This window comes from Manis pentadactyla (genome assembly GCF_030020395.1).
Source record: "Manis pentadactyla isolate mManPen7 chromosome Y unlocalized genomic scaffold, mManPen7.hap1 SUPER_Y_unloc_3, whole genome shotgun sequence".
In the NCBI taxonomy this organism is placed as follows: domain Eukaryota; kingdom Metazoa; phylum Chordata; class Mammalia; order Pholidota; family Manidae; genus Manis; species Manis pentadactyla.
In genome coordinates, this window is record NW_026644608.1 from 1,392,434 (window position 1) to 1,413,475 (window position 21,042).

Below are 21,042 nucleotides of genomic sequence, written 5' to 3' on the forward strand. Positions count from 1 at the left end.
GCGTGTGGACTGTGTCTGCGGCATGCGTCCCTACCTCAGGCGGTTGGGCCGTAGGCAGTGGTGCCGAGTCTCGCCCAGGGCGAGGTGGAGGAGGAGAGGCATTCGCGTGGGGTGGCGCGTGTGTGGTGTGTGATGTGTGGCACCAGGGAGGAGGTCAGGGGTGTAGGAGTGGCTCTGTGCCTCTTGCCCCCCACCCTCCCACCCCTGGCCCCTCCCTGGGTCACCACTGTCCTCCTCTCTTCCTCTGTACCACGCCACCTGTTCCAGGTTCCTCCGCCTTCGCCCTGTGTCTTCACGGCTGAGGGCAGGGCCCCGCCATCTGCGTCGGCCGCCCCCCACCTCGCCCTGTCCCCACTTGCACAGGCGGGCTCACGTGCATCTCTCCCTCTGCTCCCAGCGCTCTGCCACCGTGCGCCCCCTCTGCCCACTCACTCCTGCCTCGAGTCCCGATGCACCCGTTCCAGGTACCTAGCGCATTCCAGAGTGGAGGTTTAAAGACCCTTGGGGGTCACCAGTCCACCTCAGGTTGGGGGCGGTCAGGCCCGTGTGGGAGATGGCAAGGCCCAGCCTGGTCTATTGTCTCCCCACAGACTCCACCTCTCCGCCTCAGGGCCTGAGGTGCCGCCTTGGCCGCGCTCCATTGGTGCCACATGTATGTGCACATGTGTGCCCCACATCCCCGCAGGGAGGCGGGAACCCCCTCGGGTGCCTGGGGGTGCCCAGGCCCCACCCCTTCAGGTCGCCAGCCCGGGCGCCCTGTTGTGAGACCTTTCGCGATCGACCACTTTGTGTCCGGTGTTGATTCTGTTTGGCCAGCCGGAGGCAAGCAAACCCCACCACCCATGCGTGTGTGCGTTGGTGGGGGCTGCACGTGCCACGCCAGGATTGGGGGTGTCCCCGACCACAGCAAACCCAAAACACTGACGACTCTTAGCGGTGGATCACTCGGCTCGTGCATCAATGAAGAACGCAGCTAGCTGTGAGAATTAATGTGAATTGCAGGACACATTGATCATTGACACTTCGAACACACTTGCGGCCCCGGGTTCCTCCCAGGGCTAAGCCTGTCTGAGGATCGCTTGCTGATCAGTCGTGGGGTGGGGTGCTGGCTGGTGTTTGCCACATGCAGGGCCCTACACCCAGCTGCCTGCTGGCCGGTGGGGTCCTCTGTCCACCTAAGAGCAGATGCAGGTGTGCCTCCAGGCCAGGCCACATGTGGACTCCCCTCCTCCCCATGCCCAGCCTGCCCTTCTCTCCGTCCTTCCCACCCCCTTCCCGCCATGCCGCCCCTCCATCCCCACCTGGGGCAGGAGTGTGTGAGGGTCGTGGTTTGGGGTTGGGGAAGGAAGGATGATCGGTTTTCCACGTCAGCACGTGATGCACGCGGGGACGTGCTGGCGCGGAGACTTGGGGGTGCCCGCCCTGCCCCTGCGTGAGAAGGGAAGTGGAGAAGGAGAGAGCGAGCTCGTGCCAGGGTTTGTGGCCACCATGGCCCCCTCTGGAGACTCCCTTGAGCTGCACATGGCCGACCAGGGGCTGGGGTGGGGCTGGGGTTTGGGGATGGCTTTGGCAACTCCACAGCCTCACCTCGCCATACCATGACTCGCTGAGGCCGTGTCATGCACGGGGCCCACACCCTGAGCTTGGGTACCTCCGGCGGTGACCCGCGGGACACTGTGGCGTTGCCCGCCGCTGCATGCTTCTGCCCCCACCACGGGTCTGCAGGGCTCACCGCACCACACTACCCAGAGCCTGTGGGGGCTTGCACGTGTGTGTGGGAGGATGTGGGAGGTTGTGCCAAGCGCCATGTCGGCCCACCGCTGGTGTTTACGGCCGCCCCTCCACACCCCCACCACGGCTCACTCCGCCACCCCAGCAAAGGCCTGTGCCACCGGCGCATGTCTCTGCCCGCCCGCCTTCTGCCGCCTGCCCCGTCCCATCCCAAGCCTCACTCGTGTCTGTCGTGGGGTGGTGGAGTGGAGGCGCGGGTGTGCTTGTGTGTCTGCCCATGGCCTCCTCGCGGTTGCCGACTTCCTCCGCTGCATGGGCCCTGCTCTCTCTCACGCTCCCTCCCCCCACGCCTCACCAGGCCCCTACCTTGCACGTGTGCCTGGCTGTGCATGTGAGCGTTTGAGCGAGCAGACAGTGGCCGCATCGCTGGGTCCATCCGTCCATCCCTGAAAGCTGCACGCCCAGCCGGCCTGTGCCCTCCGAGACGCGACCTCAGATCAGACGTGGTGACCCACTGAATTTAAGCATATTAGTCAGCGGAGAAAAAGAAACTAACCAGGATACCCTCAGTAGCAGAGAGCGAACAGGGAAGAGCCCAGTACCGAATCTACGCCCCACAGTGGGGAGCAGGACATGTGGCGTACGGAAGACCCACTCCCAAGGGCTGCTCGTGGGGGGCCCAATTCCTTCTGATCGAGGCTCAGCCTGTGGATGGTGTGAGGCTGGTAGTGGCCCCCGGCGTGCCGGGCCTGGGTCTTCCCAGAGTCGGGTTGCTTGGGAATGCAGCCCAAAGTGGGTGGTAAACTCCATCTAAGGCTAAATACCAGCACGAGACCGATACTCAAGAAGTACCATAAGGGAAAGATGAAAAGAACTTTGAAGAGAGTTCAAGAGGGCGTGAAACCGTTAAGAGGTAAATGGGTGGGGTCCGTGCAGTCTGCAGGGAGGATTCAACCCAGTGGTGTGTCTGGCCATGCCAATGGCCTGGTGGATCTTTCCTGCCCCCCGTTCCTCCCGACCCCTCTACCCGTCCTCCCTCCCCTGCCACTCTCTGCCTCTGGCCCTCCGCTGCCACCGCCTCCTCCTCGTGATCCCTTTTCCCCGCTTGGCTCCCTCCCTCCCGGGAGGGTCGGCGGGTCAGGGAAGAGGGTGTGTGTGTGGGTATTGCCGTGTGGGGCGTTTGGAGTCAGGTGGGCTCCGGCGGGTGTGGGGGTAGGCCGGTGGGGCCGGGGGTGGTGTCTGGCTGGGGACCGTCCCACGGCAGGCATCTGGCCACTGCCGCGCACATTTCCAACGTGGCGGTGCACCGCGACTGGCTCCGGTATGGATCAGAAGGCCCTGGCGGGGAAGGTGGCCCTGGGGGCCCTGCGACCCTGCACCTCGCCTCGCACGGGTCGCTGGGGGTGCAAGCTCAGTCCCCGGGTGTTACAGCCCTGCCCCGGTGGCAGCTCTCGCTGAATGAATCCCAGGGCCGAGGGAGCCAAACCGTCGCCACATTGTCCCCCTTCCCTGCGCCCATCCCCGCGTGGGTGCGCCAGTGCCTGGGGTCCGGGCCACCCCTCCCATGGCATGACCGCTCCCCCACCCCTCCCCCACCTCCAGCGGTGCGGTAGGTGGGGCGGAATGTCCCCATTGCGCAGTGGGCGAGTCACACTGTAGGCCCGGGATTTGGTTTCTCAAGGGGCGATTCTGTGGGCTTAACTCTCACTCTCTCTCCTTTCCCCTGTTCATCCCTCTTCTCTCTTTCCCCCCAAGCTTCTTGGGGTGGGCACGGGGTTGGAGTCGCAGATGGGGTCGGGTTTAGGGCGCAGGGTGTCAAGCTGCAGTGAAGTGAGTGCACGGAATCGGCGGCGATGTCGGCAACCCACCCGACCCATCTTGAAACACGGACCAAGGAGTCTAACGCGCGTGAGTCAGAGGCTAGTCCGAAAGCCTCCATGGTGCAATGAAAGTGAAGGCTGGCTCGCCCCAGCCGCAGTGGGATCCTGAGGCCTCTCCGGTCCCCCAAGGGCACACCACCGGCCCTTCTCACCTGCTGTGCCGGAGAGGTGGAGCATGAGCACACGTGTTAGGAGCTGAAAGATGGTGAGCTATGCCTGGGCAGGTGGAAACCAGAGGAAACTCTGGTGGAGGTCTGTAGCAGTCCTGATGTGCAAATCGGTCATCCGACCTGGGTATTGGGGCGAAAGACTAATCGAACCATCTAGTAGCTGGTTCCCTCCAAAGTTTCCCTCAGGATAGCTGGCGCTCTCACACACGAACGACCCACACGCATGCAGTTTTATCCGGTCAAGTGAATGATTAGAGGTCTACGATCTCAACCTTTTCTCAAACTTTCAATGGATAAGAAGCCCAGCTTGCTGGCGTGGAGCCGTGCGTGGAATGCGAGTGCCTAGTGGGCCATTTTTGGTAAGCAGAACTGGCGCTGCAGGATGAACCGAACGCCAGGTTAAGGTGCCCAATGATCATGCTCATCAGACCCCAGAAAAGATGTTGGATGATATAGACAGCAGGACAGTGGCCATGGAAGTCGGAATCTGCTAAGGAGTGTGTAACAACTCACCTGCCGAATCAACTAGCCAAGAAAATGGATGGCGCTGGAGCGTCAGGCCCATACCTGGCCATTGATGGCAGTCGGACACACGCACGAGAGGGTCGGGATCTGGGCGGCATGGACGTGTTGGGGGGGGTGGCTGCAGGCAGTGTGGGGTGGCGGCGGCAGTGAGGGGTTCTGGGGTTCGTGCCCCAAGCACCCTCCTCCCGCAGTCTGTCCCCAACCCACCCGCCCAGCCAGAGCCCCTCCCGGCCCCGCCGCCCCCAATACCCCACAGATGCTATGCCGTGACGAGTAGGAGGGCCAGCCACTTCGGTGAGCCTTGAAGCCTAGGACGTGGGCTCGGGTGGAGCCGCCACATGTGCAAATCTTGTTGGTAGTAGCAAATATTCAAACGAGAACTTTGATGGCTGAAGTGGAGAAGGGTTCCATGTGAACAGCAGTTGAACATGGATCAGTCGGTCCTGAGAGATGGGTGAGTGCCATTTCGAAGGGACAGGCGATGGCCTCTGTTGCCCTCAGCCAATTGAAAGGGAGTCGGGTCCCCAAATCCAGAGTGGTGGAGATGGGCGCTGTGAGGCGTCCAGTGCGGTAATGCGAATGATCCCAGAGAGGCTGGCAGGAGCCCCGTGGAGAGTTCTCTTTTCTTTGTGAAGGGCAGGGTGCCCTGGAATGGGCTCGTCCCAAGAGAGGGGCCTGTGCCTTGGAAAGCATTGTGGTTCCAGCAGCATACGGTGAGCTCTCACTGGCCCTTGAAAGTCCGGGGGAGAGGGTGTAAATCTCGCGCCAGGCTGTACCCATATACGCAGCAGGTCTTCAAGGTGAACAGCCTCTGGCATGTTGGAACAATGTAGGTAAGGGAAGTCGGTAAGCCGGATCCATAACTTCAGGATAAGGATTGGCACTAAAGGCTGGGTCGGTCCGGATGGGGCACGAAGCGGGGCTGGGCGTGTGCCACGGCTGTACGAGGGGCCACCGACCCCCCTCACCTGGTCTCCCCCCACCCAGGCACACCCCAACAGCCCTCCCCCCTTGCTGTTGGAGCCTTAACCCACCCTTCCTTCATGCCTCCCTGTGCCGCTGCTATCTGATCCTCAACAGCCTCCCCGCAACCCTCTTCCTGGCCATCCCAAGTGCTCCTCTCCCTGGGATTCCCCTGGGGAGATGGGGGTGTGGAAGGATGGGAGTGTGGCAAAGACTGAGGGCTGGGTTGGAAGGGGGTGGAAGAGGGCTGGCATGGAGAGGAGGTACATGGGTGGTGGGGAGAGGGTTTCGGTTCTTTCCCCACTGGTGGCAGGGTGGAGGTGCGCCACGGGGCCCCACAGGCTCACGGGTTTGGCCTGGGCACCCGGGGGGCCGGCTGCCGTGGCGACTGTGGACGCGAGCCGGGCCATTCCCATGGATCACCCCAGCTGTGGCAGGCATTGTGGCTGCCCCTGGGGAGCCTGGCGGGCGCTGGTGTTGTCTCCCCACTGCGCGCACACTTGCAGTGGCGGGCGCGGGCGGGACAATGAAGTGGGGGTCTGGGTGGTGTTGGTCAGGGGTGCTCTGCGTGCCTCTGCCACCTCCCTTCCCCCATCCCGTACCTGCTCGCTCCCCCACCACTGCTGTTTGCGGCAGGGTCAGTGCGCTGGGCCCCCCGCCGGATGGGCCCCTGGGGCCATGGTTCTGTGCAGCGCCTTGCCTTGGTTGGCACATAGCAGCCGACTTAGAACTGGTGCAGACCAGGGGAATCCGACTGTTTAAAACAAAGCATCATGAAGGTCCGCGGCTGGTGTTGATGCGGGCTGTGTGATTTCTGCCCAGTGCTCTGAAGGTCAAAGTGAAGAAATTAAATGAAGCGCTGGCAAACAGCAGGAGTAACTATGACTCTCTTAAGGTAGCCAAATACCTAGTCATCTAATTAGTGACGCACATGAATGAATGAATGAGATTCCCACTGTCTGTACCTACTATCCAGAAAAACCACAGCCAAGGGAATGGCCTTGATGGAATCAGTGGGGACAGAAGACCCTGTTGAGCTTGACTCTAGTCTGGCATGGTGAAGAGACATGAGAGGTGTAGAATAAGTGGGAGGCCCCCGGCGCCCTCGCTGTGCTCCCATTCCCCCATGTGAGGGGTTGACAGTGCAGAGTTTGGGTCACACTGGCCTCGTGGGCCACTGGTGAAATACCACTACTCTGATCGTTTTTTCACTGATCAGGTGAGGCTGGGGGGCAAGCCCCAAGGGGTTCTCACTTCTGGCGCCAAGCACCCTTGTGTGCACCCAGCCCGTGCGGGCCGGCTGCCCAGGCACGACCTGCTCTGGGGACAGTGCCAGGTGGGGAGTTTGACTGGGGTGGTACACCTGTCAAATGGTAACTCAGGTGTCCTAAGGCGAGCTCAGGGAGGACAGAAACGTCCTGTGGAGCAGAAGGGCAAAAGCTCGCTTGATCTTGATTTTCAGTACAAATACAGACTGTGAAAGCGGAGCCTCATGATCCTTCTGACCTTTGGGGTTTTAAGCAGGAGGTGTCAGAAAAGTTACCAAAGGGATAACTGGCTTGTGGTGGCCAAGCATTCATAGTGATGTCGCTTTTTGATCCTTCAATGTCAGCTCTTCCTATCATTGTGAAGCAGAATTCATCAAGCATTGGATTGTTCACCCACTAATAGGGAACGTGAGCTGGGTTTGGACCATTGTGAGACAGGTTAGTTTTACCCTACTGATGATGTGTTGTTGCCACGGTAATCGTGCTCAATACGAGAGGAACTGCAGGTTCAGACATTTGGTGTATGTACTTGGCTGAGGAGCCAATGGGGCGAAGCTACCATCTGTGGGATTATGACTGAACGCCTCTAAGTCAGAATCCCACCCATGCGGAATGATATGGCAGCACTGCGGAGCCTCGGTCGGCCTCAGATAGCTGGTCCCCTGCCGTCCCTGCCAGCGGGCCTGCTGCTGTCACCACGCGTGGTCGGTTGGTCTCGCCACGCGCCAGGACCGGGATCTGGTGCGGAGAACCCCTCGTCATGGGACAATGGGGTGCGGCCGGAAAGGGGACCACCCCCTCACCCGCCATGCAACACATGTTTGTGGGGAACCTGGCGCTAAACCGTTTGTAGATGACCTGCTTCTGGGTCGGGGTTTCGTACATAGCACAGCAGCTCCCTCGCTGCGATCTATTGAAAGTCAGCCCTCAACACAAGGGTTTGTCACCGCTCGCTCACTCTGCTGCCGTGGTGGCTGGTGAGGAAGGAGGGGTGGGCCGACCTTGGCGCCCCATGCACCTGGCCCTTGCCTTTCTTCTTTTTCCCTTTCCTCTTTTACTTTCTCCTTTCTCTGTCCCTCAGCGTCCAGGGTCGACCAGCGGGCTGAGCACACATGTGGAGCAGCACACACACACGTACTTCTGGGTCGACCTGCACGCCACATGTGCTGTGAGGGACAGACGTGAGTCACTCTATGGGCAGAGGCAATGCTGCAAAACCCGGGACCATTTCGGTCAGGGACAGGAATCAAAACTCGAATGATCACCCTCCCTCCCATTCTCCACCCTACATGTCACTGCCCCTTGAGAGCTAAGGCGACCGTGACCTAATGACAGGTAGGCCCGTTTTTTTTTCTTTCAGGTCAGTCACTCTCAGTCAGCCAGTCAGCTAGTCTTAGTCTCAGACAGACACACAGTCACTCAGTCTCAGCCTCTCTGTCAGACTTAGGCTCAGTCAGTCAGTCGCTGTCTCCTTGCGTCCCCACGTGGCACGTCCCCCTTCCTTTCTTCCCTCCTTCCCTCCTTCCCTCCTTCCTTCCTTAATTCCTTCATTCCCTCCCTCCCTCTTTTCTTCTCCTTTTCTTTTTCCTTACCTTTCCCCTTCTTTTCCATTCCTTGTCCCTCAGCCTCCCGGGTCGACCAGTGAGCCGACTGGGCATGTGAGTGACTCGCCTGGCTGGGTTGACCAGCGAGCTGAGCAGACACGCTTGTGGCATGCTGTACATGCTGAGTGCAATGGATGTGAGTCGCTCGGTGATGACGTCACGGGCAGGGGCAACGCTGTGAACCTTGGGACCATTTCAGCTGGCGACAGGAATCAAACCTCCACGGAGTGATCTACATGTCACAGCCCCCTGTGAGCTACGGCGACCAAGACCGAGTGACAGGTTGGTCCATGTTTTTTTTCTTCCAGGTCAGTCAGTCACTCAGTCTCAGCTTGCAAGGCCGGGTCGACCAGCGGGCTGAGCAGGCATGCATGCGGCGTGCTGTTTGTGCTGTGCGTGGGACGGAAGTGAGTCGCTCCATGATGACGTCACGGGCTGGGGTGACACTGCGAACCTCGGGACCGTTTCGGCTGGGGATGGGAATCAAACCTCCACGGAGCGATCTACATGTCACCACCCCCCGTGAGCTATGGCAACCGAGACCGAGTGACAGGTAGATCCATATTTTTTTCTTTCAGGTCAGTCAGTCACTCAGTTTCAGGCAGTTTGTCCCTCGAGTCGGTCTCACTCACCACTCCATCAGTCTGGCTGTCAGTCTCAGTCACCATGAGACTCAGTCAGTCACTCTCAGCCTGTCTCCCCAACTCGCTGCCTCTCTCTCTCACTCTCTCTCTCTCTGAGGTCACCTGCCCTTCCAAAGTGCTTAGCCTTAATTTTATCTCATTCTTTCCACATGCCTCTTCTGAGGTAGCTCACACTCCCCTTTGCCAGAGTCCAGCTCCACCATGGGGGTGGGAAGGTGTGAAGCCCAAAAAGATGAGATGGAATCGGTTAACAAAGAGACAGGATACCGAGTCAGATGGAGGTGATCTCCCAACAAAGTGCTGATGACAGCTTTATTTATACCATTTTGCACAAGGATATGATTATTTTTTATTTTTCTGTGGATTAATTGCTATAGGCAATTGATTAATAGATACAAGCAAGTTTTTCTTTTTTCTTCTTCCCCTTCTCCTTCTCCTTCTTCTTTCTTCTTTTCTTCATCTTCTTTCTGATCTAGTCATGGTTGGTCAAGTGTTAGACAGGTGATCGTTTTTCTGTTCCTTGACCGAAACTTTTCCTAGCAACGTGGACTCTATTGTGTTTTATGTTTCTATGTGACACAGTTTCTAAGTAGTGCATGGGACCAAAGGTGCTTGCAGTATGTAGCAGCGACTACGGAGTCTTATCAGCTTGGGGTGAAATACAGGTCACCACCTACTGCCACAGTTAGCTACGATTCTTTCTTTCCCAAAAAAATATTCTTACAATTTTAATAAATTTATAATCAATCTAAAATCATAAATTCATATCTTCATTATACACCCCTCTGTAGGGCACATTAAGCAGCAACCTACATTTCCCCTTCCTCTGTGTGGATACCAACATCTCCCTGACATATAAGACACAGGTCTCCATGACTTCACTACCGAAGGGACTAAACAAGTTCTTACATGGTGAACAATGCAAGGGCATTCATATCATAGAAACTATTTCTGTGTGTTAACTACAAACCTTAAACTAAAAACAGTCAAGTCAAGTATGATGTAAAATTATTCATTTTTTAAATACTTTATATGTAATTCCAATAAAATATTGACATAGTAGTAAATGCAAGAGATAGATAGAAGGCATGATTGAGTGCGGTAAGAGAACAACTGTAGATGATCAGGTTTGTGCCTATAGACTAGGTATTAATCCAAACCAGACAAGGGCAGCAAAACATCCACAGGTGCAGAAGGTTTCTCTCAACTCTGGGGGGTGAGGGGATGGGGGAGGTTCTAAGCCTCCCCTCTGTTGGTGCCCATTTTCTCACCTGCTGGCCCCCCTGTGACCATGCCTGTCTTAGGTTGTTCCTCCATTGATGAATCTTACCTGTCTCTGGCTAACCAGCCATCTTCTGGGGCCATACAGGGAGATGTAAAGCTGGTAAGTGAGAGAGAAGCCATATTCTTGGAAAAGGTTCGCTTTTTCCTTCTTGGCAGATGTATGCCCTGTGGCTTCCAGGCCCAGCACTTGTCTTGCAGTATCTTTACTTCTTGAAACATTATGGGATTTGTTAATTTCACATGTAAGGCACAAATGCTAGTCAAGGAATGGTAGGAAGGAAGCCTTGAGGAAGGAAGGTAGAAGAAAAACTATAGAAGTAGCAGAAGGAAGACAACATGAGAAGATTGATGAAGTGTCAGACAGGGTTATTCAAGTCAATATTCTCTCGTAACTCTATTTCTATAAAACTCTCCATCACTAGTTTCACTAGCATGGTAATAATAAAAGGGGGTTATTCTCAGTGGAAAAGGGGTGGTCAATGTTTGACTGACAGTAAGTTTCGGTACTTTATGCCAAGATTGCCATTGGGCCCCGGCGTGTTCTGTTCTTCAGGATCACTGTCCTGAAAAGCTCCTGGGAAACATATGTTCTCATCCTTTCCACACTGCTCAGCAGAGGTTAATTAACCCTTGGCGAAAAGGCAGGTCAAAGCAAAGCCAAGACTATAATAAAAAAAGCAAAATCAAGGTGGGTAATAGGGGGAGCCGGCTGCAAAGGCCCCTGCTTTGTGGGGGTCTTCTTCCAGCCTGAGTTTTGCTATATAGCTTGAATGGCATGGCTCCCACAGCCACCCCTTTCTCCAACTTGCTCTCTTTCAATAAAACATAAACCTTTCAGGTTGCCTCTCCTCCCTGAGGCCGTCCACACTTCACTCTTTAGGTAAATAGCAATAAAACTTGTACTGTGCTTCATGACTGTGTCTCTGCCCTTCGATTCTTGTTGGCAGCGGGGAGGGACAAAAACTGAGCGCAATACACAACGCTTCCCGCTGACAGTTTCACCTACTGCACAGGGAGAGATACCTCCCCAGATGTGGCTGCCCAGACAACAACACCGTGAATGTGTGGGATGACACCAAGGACTTCCCGGGGGAGCGGTGGCGGTGGGGGCCGGGAGCCCCATCAGTCTGGAAGATGATGGATGATGAAAACCCCATCATAGAACAGCGTTGCTTTAGGAGTGAGTGTGATCTCTGGGCCCACAAGCCAGGGTGGAGGAGCCACCCCCTGCCAGGCCTCCCTCGGCCCTGATCACTCGCTCTGAGCCTGGGTACAGCCTAGGAACACGAACAAACGACGATATCTGCAAAGCGCATCTGGCCCCTCCCTTTCCCAACCCCTTTGACTCGGATGGTCATGCACACACACACACACACATACACACATCAACCGCCTCAGCACCCCTGCACCCCGAACCTTCCAGGGAAGACATCTTGTATGGCGTCAGCCTCCACGCCCAGGATTCTCAAAGGGTTCACGGAGTTGCCTGGTTTATGAAAGGGAGGCTGAGTTCGGTCTCCACTTTCAGGGGCGTATCTCAAGAGGTCCCGCCGTTTGCATGCTGCAGCCTAAGGGTTGGGGAGTTGAAGAGAGACATTCAACGAAGAGAAGCCCCGAGGGTAAGTCAAATGCTTACATTGAATCAGACCAGGGAAGTTTCTGCAGATTGTAGGAAGCCCGCTAAAGTCGATCGTCCTGACCCGCACCTCCCCCACTCCTGAGTGAGCCTGGCTGGCTCGGTGGGAAGGGAAAGCTGCGGGTTTCGTGCCAAGGGGTGAACTAAACTCCTGGTTCCTGGGGAAATTGCACATGGGAAAAGCCGAGTTGGTGTCTCAGACGGAGCGGGGGTCAAGGGGATGAGATGCTTGTGGACGACAGGGAGAGCTCTTTGGTGTGACCGCCCGTCTTCCCCTCCTCTGATTGAGAAGAGGGGAACGGGTGGGGGTGGGGGTGGGAACCGGATGTTACGGTCAGCCTGCTCAGGCACTGAGGCTCGGGGGCTGTGGCGGTGGCCCCATCCTGCCACCCCTGGCCGCTGGATCCGTTCTGGGACCTGCGGGCAAGGGCAAGAAAAACATGCCCTACAGCGGGGTCGCTTTGGCTAGGAGGACTAACCCCAGAAGCGAGGCTTCATGCCTCACCTAATGGTCGCTGCCACTCCCCCAGCCCATCCCAGCCCCGACTCCAGCCAAGGAGACAGACAGTCAGGGATTTCTGGTTGAGCTGGGTTAGAGACATAGGTCATGGATGCCTCCCCACCCCCAAGAAGGTGGAACCAACCACCTGGGAGGAGTCTTTCGTCGCCACGTGGAGGTGACCCCATCCAAAATCATACTAAATATAAGAACTGTTTTCTTTGGAAAACTTCCTTCCTTGCCTTGCCTTGAAAAAACTCTCCCTTTCTGTCATCTCTCCTCTCTCTCGTCACTAGGTGGCGTGCTTGCCTGATTCAGAAATCACTTCCTCAAGACAAGGAGATCTGTTGGCCAGGGAACTTGGCCGAAGTGTGTTTTCGAACAGAACGTTGATGTTCTAGGGTACCCTTGGTGGGGATGAGCAAAGCCAAACTCCCCTCCCCGCTGACAAGTCCTCAAAACTCTCAGGAGAGTGACCAAGAGGACGGATCTCAGAGACGGAAAGGCTTCTTGAGCCCTGACAGATGATAGCCAGCCAGGAGGAGGACTGGACTTGAGGCCTGGGATGAGGACGAGACTGGTCTGCTTCACCAAGCAGGCAGGCCCGGTTCACGGGAAAGCTATGTCCACCCGCCTCAAGAAATGGGGCATGTTTAGTAGGGTGCGGGGCTGAGGACACCCGCCTCCAGGGAAAAAAAGTCATTTCCCTTTCCCTGGGACGATGGCACCAGCGGGGTTAGACCTGGAACGGGTAGTTAGTTGGTCAGTCAATCCATAGACAAGGCGGGTAGATGACTCATGGGGGTGGCCAGACGCTGCTCACACACAAGGGGTGTGTGCGGGGGGTGCAGTGGTTCTGGGGTCCTTCTGGACAGTGGCCGAAGTGACTGCATGTCAGAAATGTGAAGCTGGCCAGTGAGGGACATGGCCCCTGGCCTGCCTAGCCGGTGGCCAGAGGCATCCTCTCCTTGTCTCCCTGGCGCCCATTCCCCAGCCATCCTGTGGCTTGATTTTGGCTGGCTGTTTCACAATATTTCCTTACTAGCCCCCCACTCCTTCTTTCTGAAGGGCTCCCACCCATAAGATGGTGAACCTCTTGCTTCTCTTCTGAGTCTTCGGTTACCGCCGGCGCAACCTGAAGCCCAATCATCCCTCACCACCCTCCCAATCCCTGCACCTAGCCAATAGCCACCAGTCCCGTAGAAGTAACACCACAATCACCCCATGCCCCTTCCTATATAACCCAACACTTTCCCTAATAAAGCGGAATTCTCCGGTGAATTGCTGCTGTGTGTCGCTCCTTTCCTTTCATTGGTGCCGAAACCCGGGAGACGGGACACCCCAACTGGGCCCCGTCTTCCCCCGACACCAGCAGCAGCTTGCCCTCATCCTCTTTTTCCGGCGCTGGCTCCTCACACTCACCACTCCTCTCTGGCCTTTGGGTAAGTGTTCCCCCAGAGTGGGCCGCTCTTCCCCGAGCTATCAGAGCACCATTGACAGTGATCATCCGGTAAGGCCCTGACGCTCGGGGACGAGGAGGGAACTCTCCCCGCCTCAGGCCTTCACGGCTGCGGCGGACCCTCAGGACCCTCCTCCAACAGCTGTAAACAAGGTGACTCCTTTGTCTATGAGAATGCTCCCTTTTATCCCCCCCACTTCCTTCCAGTCCTTCAGCCGAAAATTCCTAGTACTAGGTTCCTCGTGACTCCGGCACTCTCCTTCTTAGAGAAGTCTGGGTGACGACCCACACTTCCTAAGAAACCGACTCGTATACGAGTTTCCGCAGACCCCCAAGGATTATCGGGGACGCCCTTTGTCTCCGTGCGGTCTGCTCCCAGTCCGAGGGTCTCCGTTCGTCTTCCCCTGTGTGTCTCCTTCTCTGTCCTTTGGCCATGGGAGCCTCCTCATCCCTCCCTGGAAGCTCACCTCTTGAATGCCTGCTCAAGTATCTAGCCACCCTCTCCCTGACGCCTGATATAAAACCAAAAATTCTCCGCAAATACTGCTCCCAAGATTGGCCGACATGCCCCCTAGACAATCACAACCAATGGCCCGCAGGGGGAGCTCTTGATCCTGACATCACTCGCGATCTCTTTAACTACTGACAGTGCCTGAAAAAATGGAAGGTGATTCCGTATATCGAAGCTTTTTGCCTCCTACCTCAAAACCCCAGCCTCTGCACAACCTGTTCCCCACGCCAAGTTCTCGTAGCCTGCAAGCCGTCTCCCTCCCCTCCACAAACTCCCAGTCCCTCCTCGATTACCTTTGACTCAGCCGACGAACCTCCGCCATACAGGCTTCCCCCTTCAGGCCCTCCCCCTCCTACAACCCCTCTGCCCTCATCCACCGTTGCCGCCGCCTACCCTCCTCTCCTACAACAGCCCCTCCCCCTTCCTCCATGACCTTCTCCTCCCCCACCTCACCCCTCTTGCAGTTCAAGCCTGAGCCTTTCAGCACCCCTCTAACTAAGTTCCAGGAGCCTCTTCTCTCTTTTCCCCATCAGCTGTTTCTCCCCCACAGACTGAGCCTGAACCCTTCAGTCCCCCTCAGACTCGGTCCTGTGGGCCTCCCAAAAATAGTGCCCCCCTCTGGGAGGTAGCAGGATCCGAAGGCATGATGCGTGTTCACATCCCTTTCTCCTTAGAAGACTTATCCAAACTTGAGAAACACTTAGGTTCCTTTTCCAATGATTCCACAACATATCAAGGAGTTTCAATGGACCCTCCAGTCATACAGGGTCACACATCATGACATTTTCATGCTCCTGGCCTATACCCTCCTTAATGAAAAGTGTAGACGAGTTTGGGACTTCACCCAAACACACGCCACTGAAACCCACAGGACTGACCCCACCTATCACCCTAGCCCCACCGCTGTCCCCGAACAAGACCCACACTGGGATTATAACACCGCCGTGGGTCTCTGCTCTTGAGATATTTCGCCTCCTGCTTAATAGCAGGTCTGAAAAAGGCAGCTCGTAAAGTAGTCAATATTCAAAAGCCCCAAGATGTAATTCAAAGGAGGGAGGGGACTCCCTCTGAGTTCTTAGACAGACTCACTCAAGCCCTATTACAGTAGACCAGCCTGGACCCAGAAACGCCTGACAGGAGACATGTCCTTATGACATACTTCCTAGCTCAAAGCTACCCCGACATTAAAGCTAAACTCAAAAAGTTAGAACAGGGATCCACTACACCACAGACTGAGATCATAAGAGTGGCCTTTAAAGTCTTTCATAACCAGGAGGAGGAGAAAGAATGCCATAAACAAAAGGCTGATCAGGCCAATTTCCAAATGTTGGGCCAGCTGATAAAACCACAACATGGACACTCTTCTACAAAAAAGACCCCCACAGGAGCTTGTTTCAAGTGCAGACAAGAAGGACATTGGTCAAGGGCATGCCCCTCCCCCACAACTCCTACCACCCCATGCCCCAGATGCCACAAAAAGGGCCACTGGGGTTCTGATTGCCCAGCCACCCGAAGGGGAGGCTAGACGAACAAACCCCATCCTAAGCCCGACATAGTGGGGCTGGCAGAAGAAGATTGACAGGTCCTGGGGGCTTCTCACCCGACCATTTCCATCACCAAACAGGAGCCCAGGGTTACTTTAATAGTAGACGATTGCCCCATCTCCTTCTTCGAGGTACAGGAGCCACCTTCTCAGTCTTGCGAGAATACCGGGGCCCTATCACGCCTGCCATTATTTCTACAGTCGGGGTAGGAGGTAAACAGATTTTCCCACTAAACCCCCACCCTTTTATGCACAATCCAAGACAGTCCCATACCTTTCTCCCACTCCTTCCTGGTTATGCCCCAGTGTCCCATCCCCTTACTAACACGGGACATCCTTTCTCTCCTCCATGTTTCCATAACTATATCCACTCCCACAGCCCCCAGTACTCCGTTTCTGATGGCCCTCATAGCTGACGACACCCCTCTACCCAATGAAAGCTCCAGTTCTGCTGTCATACACCCTGTAAATCCCAAAGTTTGGGACATTACAAGCCCCTCCGTGGCTCCATGTCCTCCTGCCTCTATCAAACTACGTGACCCCTCTCAGTATATCTGTCAGGCCCAATACTCCCTAACCACTTCGGCCCTCATAGGCCTCCAACCCATCATTCAAGATCTTTTAAACAAAAATTACCTCAGACCCACTCACTCCCTGTTTAATACCCCCATATTAGCTGTTAAAAACCAATTGATCTTTCCACCTCCTCCAAGACCTTGGCCTCATTAACATGGCCATCGTCCCTATTGATCCCTTAGTTCCAAATCCATACACCCTTTTATCGCAGATCCCTGCGTCAGCCTCCCACTTCTCAGTCCTAGATCTCAAGGATGCATTTTTTTCTATCCCTCTGGACCCCTCCTACCAAGATTTTTTCACCTTTACATGGACAGACCCATACACAAGACATTCTGAACAACTCACTTGGACAGTTTTGCCACAAGGCTTCCAAGATAGTTACCATATTTTTGGACAGGTCCTAGCTCAAGACCTCAAACAGCCTCATCATCATCACTCTGAGTCCACGTTATTACAATACATGGACGATCTTCTACTCTGCAGTCCCTCGTGGGAACAGTCTCAACTTGACACTGCCAACCTACTTAACCTTCTAGCTTCCAGAGGTTATGGGGTATCCCCTGTTAAAGCTCAAATCTCTTCCCCTTCTGTCACTTACCTCAGATATCTTCTATCTCAACAAAGAAAGTCCATTATCTTAGACAGAAAATGGCTCCTCTCTGACCTGCCCGTTCCCAAAACCAAGACAGAAATCCTTTCCTTTCTAGGCCTGGCTGGGCATTTTAGAGTGTGGATCCCTAACTTCTCCCTGTTGGCAAGACCCCTATATGACCTCAGCAAGGACCCCCGTAAAGAACCATTATCCTCCTCACCCCCACACTCCTTCATTAAGCTCCGTCGAGCCCTTGTGGAAGACCCAGCTCTCCATCTTCCTGATTTGTCAAAGCCCTTCTCATTATACATTCATGATAGGTCCAGTGAAGCTCTAGGAGTCCTAGGCCAATATTATGGCCCATCCTTTGCCCCAGTAGCTTATCTTTCCAAGCAATTGGACCCCACAGTTTGGAGATGGGCCCCCTGCCTAGGGACATTATCTGCTGGACAGCTCTTGCAGAAGGAAGCTCATAAACTGACATGCGGGGCACCCCTTACCATTCTGCCCCCATGTCACCTAAAGGATCTTTTAACCTTAATACAAAAGTTTACAGACTCTCCCTCCCTCCAGACTCCTGACCTTACTGTCCTCTTTCATCCAAAATCCCGTTCACCCCCTTTGCCATCCATACCCGAATCGTGACTTTTTCCTCCTTTACTGCTCCCTCACTCTCTCTCGCTTTTTTCCTCATTCCTATTGTCTTCCCCGACACTTCAGCCTCCTTTGTATGTCGATTCAAAGTCAGACAGACTTACCCACAGCATAAAACAAAAAGTACTGCCCACATTGCCACATCAGACTGCCCTCTGAAAGGCTGCTCCGAGCCTTTATACCTCCACTTTCCTCCCTCCACCGAAGTGTTCACTAGCAGCTACCTTTATTCTCCCTACCTCTGCTTCCTCTATGACCAGAAACAAGCCTGTTGCAGGCGATGGCCAGACACCTACGGGGATGTCCCTACTAGTCTTGCACCATTCACTACATGGGTAACTCCTGGTACCCACAGTATTACTCCTCCAACCCATTCTCTTTAATACAAACAAACCCCTTCCTTACCTGGTTTTGGCCCATTGTAGGCCCTATAATAATCATTCTCCTCACCTGTCTCTTATTGCCTTGTAAAGTTTATCAAATCCCAAGTTAGTAAAATCTCTAATCAAACTTTCAACCAGCTTTTACTCAGGAACTACCAGCTTTTAGCCACAGAAGATTCCTCAGCCTCACGTAACCTCCTCAACACATGCTGAGATGGACCCCTCTCTCCGCTGGAAACTGTTCCTGGAAACAATGGCCGCAGACGCCTGGCTTCTGGCACCCATATCCTCTTGGCACCATTGGAATCAACAAGTCCTTGACCTATAGTTACAGGGAACCTTCACTGATTTCCTACCTGAAGAAGTCCACATCTACTCGTCCTTACTGTGGGGAGTCCTATCAGCCCTTTCCTCCCAGTTCTCAAGCCCTCACTCCCTTTTCCGCCCCCATTCAGCAGGAAGCAGTCAGAGACAAAGCAACGTCCACAACCCCATAGAGGAGAAAGGGGGGAATGAAGGACCCCCATCCATAAGGTGGTGAACTTCCTGCTTCTCTTCCAGGTCCTCGGTTCCCGCTGGTGCCACCTGAAGCCCAATCACCTCTCTCCCCACTCCCAATCCCAGCACCTAGCCAATAGCCACCAGCCCCGTAGAACTAGCACCTCAATCACCCGATGCCCCTTCCTGTATAACCCAGCACCTTTCCCTAATAAAGCGGAATTCTCCGGTGAATTGCTGCTGTGTGTCGCTCCTTTCCTTTCACTTTCTGTCACGATATTTTCTAGAGCTTTTCTCTGATGAATCTGTAATATGTTTTTCATGTTCTTATTTTACCTAGGCCCTTTTATGTTCAGGGCATCGTCCGAACCTGTTGCTAGGAAAACTCATTCCCAAGGAGGTCATGCCCCTCGGAGTAGTGCGATATAAAGGTCTATGTCCTTTTGTTTTCCATTCCTACAAAGGAAGCGCAATTCACTTCCAACCCATTAAGGACTGTCTACTGTATCACATCAAATGCCATTCCACTCATTCTACAAGATTCTACTCCATTCAACAACATTCCACCACGTTCTATTGCATTCCATTGTTTCAAATAAAGTGTCATTTTTGTGCAAAACAATGAAGAACACTACTGCATCCCATTACACACGATTCCAGTCCATTTAACAACATTGCACTCCATTCCTGAACATCTCACCATGTTCTCTGGCATTCCATTCCATCAAAGAGAACTCCATTTACTTCGAGACCACTCAGGAACTCTACATTGTGTCCATTACATGCAATTCTACAACAACCTACAAAATTACACACAACTCCACAAAATTCCACCACATTCTGTACTGTACCATTCTGTCAAAAAAGGCTGCATTCTTTTCCAAAGTAATCTGTAGCACTCTTATTGCATCACATTTCACCGCATTCCACTTCATTTCCCAACATTTTACTGCATTCCCTAATATTCCAGCACATCCATTTGCTTTACATTCTGGCAAACTATGCACCATTCACTTCCAAATTACTCTGGAGACCTTTATTATGTCACATTACCGCCGATTCCACTCCATTCCACAATAGTGCCCTCCATTCCACAACATTCCACCACGTTCTATTGCATTCCATTCTGTCAAAGAATGCACCATTTGCTTCCAAATAATTCACGAACTTCCTATTGTGTCACTTCATATGCCATGCCACTCCAGTCCACAAGATTCGACTCCATTTCCCAACATTCCAACAAGTTCGGCTGAGTTCTATTATGACAAAGTAGACACCATTCTTAACCAAACAACCCAGGAACTCTCTGTTGAGTCACATTACACCATGTTCCACTCAATACCACAGCTTTGCACTCCATTCTGCAACATTACACTACATTCCATTGCATTCCATTCTGTAAAAGAAGGCCCCATAGCTTCCAAACTATTCAGGATCAGCATATTGTATCCATTCACAAGCCATACCACAAGATTCTACTCCATTCCAAACATTCCAGTACGTTCCTTTGCATTGTTACAAAGAACGCACCCATCTCTACAAAAGCTTTCAGGAACCATCTATTGTGTTACATTATAACCCATTACACTCCATTTCGCAACCTTCCACTCTATTCTGCAACATTCCACCTTGTTCTATTACATTCGATTCCATGATGCATGGCTGCATGTGCTTACAAATCACCCCAGAACCCCTTATTGCGTCACATTAAAAGTGATTCAACACCATTCCACAACATTGCACTTGATACCACAACACTCGTCCATGATCTATCACATTACATTCTGCAAAAGAAGGCTCCACTCTTTTCCAAAACAATTGGGAACCGTCTTTTGCATCACATTACACCCCATGACACTCCATTCCACAAATCACCACTTCATTTCGCAAAATTCCACGATGTTCTTTTGCGTTCCATTCTTACAAAGAAGGTTCAGTTCATTTCTAACCCATTAAAGATTGTCTATTGCATTACATCAAATGCCATTCCACTCCATTATACAAGATTCTACTCCATTCCGCAGCATTCCACCACGTTCCATTCCATTCCATTCTGTCAAATAAGGCTCCATTCCTTTCGAAAACAATGAGGAACACTCTACTGCGTCACATTATACACGATTCCAGTCCATTGAAGAACATTGCACTCCATTCCTGAACATCACAACATGATCTGTGGCGTTCCATTCTATCAAAGAGATCTCCATTTGCTTCAAGACAACTCAGGAACTCTATAATGTGTCACATTACACGCGATTCTACACCAATCTACAAAATTTAACTTAACTCCACAAAATCCACCACGTTCTATAATGTTCCATTCTGTGAAACTAGGGCCATTCGTTTCCAAAACAATCTGTAACACTCTATTGCATCACATTACTCCCCATTCCGCTCCATTCCACAATATTTTACTCCATTCCACAGTATTCCAGCACTTTCATTTGCTTTACATTCCTGCAAAGGAGTCACCGTTTGCTTCCAAACCACTCTGGAGACCTTTGTTATGTCACATTAGAGCAGACTCCACTTCATTCCACAACATTGCACTCCATTGCTCAACATTCCACCACGTTCTATTGCATTCTATTGTGCCAAAGAATTCTCCATAAGATTTCA

At 53.5% G+C, this 21,042-nt stretch overlaps 2 non-coding genes across 2 annotated transcripts; both read left to right on the forward strand.

Annotated features, from left to right (window-relative positions):
* The first annotated feature begins 925 nt into the window (after nt 1-925).
* LOC130682315 (5.8S ribosomal RNA) lies at nt 926-1,078 on the forward strand. Its single transcript, XR_008995539.1, has one exon. It is a non-coding gene; the product is annotated as a 5.8S ribosomal RNA (ribosomal RNA).
* A 1,140-nt stretch (nt 1,079-2,218) lies between these two features.
* On the forward strand, nt 2,219-7,481 carry LOC118909997 (28S ribosomal RNA). The gene has a single exon (XR_008995540.1). It is a non-coding gene; the product is annotated as a 28S ribosomal RNA (ribosomal RNA).
* The last annotated feature ends 13,561 nt before the right edge of the window (nt 7,482-21,042 follow it).